Source organism: Octodon degus, unplaced genomic scaffold (assembly GCF_000260255.1).
Source record: "Octodon degus isolate 3935 unplaced genomic scaffold, OctDeg1.0 scaffold00014, whole genome shotgun sequence".
Taxonomy (NCBI): domain Eukaryota; kingdom Metazoa; phylum Chordata; class Mammalia; order Rodentia; family Octodontidae; genus Octodon; species Octodon degus.
In genome coordinates, this window is record NW_004524590.1 from 21961380 (window position 1) to 21962573 (window position 1194).

The 1194-nt window shown below is 40.3% G+C and overlaps 1 protein-coding gene across 1 annotated transcript in view; it reads left to right on the top strand.

Annotated features, from left to right (window-relative positions):
- LOC101567423 (UBX domain-containing protein 4) overlaps positions 1 to 1194 on the top strand; it is a 17909-nt gene that overhangs the window by 14040 nt on the left and 2675 nt on the right. The gene's annotated exons all lie outside the window — the stretch shown is intronic.

Sequence of the window (1194 nt, forward strand, 5' to 3'; positions counted from 1 at the left end):
TTTCTTTCTTTCTTTCTTTCTTTCTTTCTTTCTTTCTTTCTTTCTTTCTTTTTGTGCAAGGTCTCACTATGCAGCTCGGGCTTGTAGTGATCCTTCTGATTTCTGCCTCCGTAGTGCTGGGATTACAGGCTTGCACCACCATGCCCGGACTCCATCACTGGCCCTTTGCTCTATGTAGTTTAGTCTGATTTTGAACTCACTATGTAGTTCAGGCTTACAGTCGTGCCTTAGCCTCCCAAGTGCTGGGATAACAGGCATGTGCCATCAGCCCTGACTAGCTTTGTAATACATTTTTTAAAAATTTCCCCTCATAGATTTATCATAGCTCTTAAAAGTTTACTTAATATGTGAAACTTTTATCTTGTTGGTCCCCCCCCCACATGCACCCAATGTTAAGTTCAACTTGGAATTCATTTAAGTATAATGGACAAGTTGATATTTAAACCTTTTGCCAAGAAATATCTAATACACTTTTAGAACCACCTCTATCTAACAAAATTTTTCTTTTCTTTTTTTTTTTTCTTTTCTTTTTTTTTTTTTGGTGGCCTGAAGCTGCCTTGAGGGCATTTCTGGTTTCCTGTGAGAAACTGGGTTTGAACCAGAGCATCTTGAGCCTGACTGCTTTGTTTAGCAGGCACTTAAACAACTGAGCTAATGGGCAGGCCCCCAAATTTTTCTATTAATAGAAATACTTTCAGGTTGAGACTCAGGGCAGTGGAACATTGTGGTAGGAGTTTCCTGTAGACAATTCAGGCAAGAAATGCTTACCGGAAATAGTTTCAAGCATATCACTCGTAGATCCAGCCAAAAGTCATTGTGTATACATGATAGCTAGGGATTAGACTTGTGGCCTTGCACATGAACTACATCCTTCTGCCCCTACTTACTTTTGTGTGCTGTCTAGAATATATGGGCTAAGTATTTTATATCTTCAATTTCACACTTGAGATTATCTCAGTACATTCAAGGGAGATAACAAAGATGACATCTTTTTGTACTCATACCATTCCTCTGGATATGCTTTCCATTGTTGTTTTCCTAATATACTTGCCAAAGAGACATAGCTTTTGGCCTCAAAGTGAACAGCAAAGGTTGGGTGTGGTGGCACATGCCTATCATCCCAGCGCTTGGGAGGCTGAAGCAAGAGGACTGCCAAGTTTGAGCCCTACCTAGGTAACCCAACAGCAACTTAGA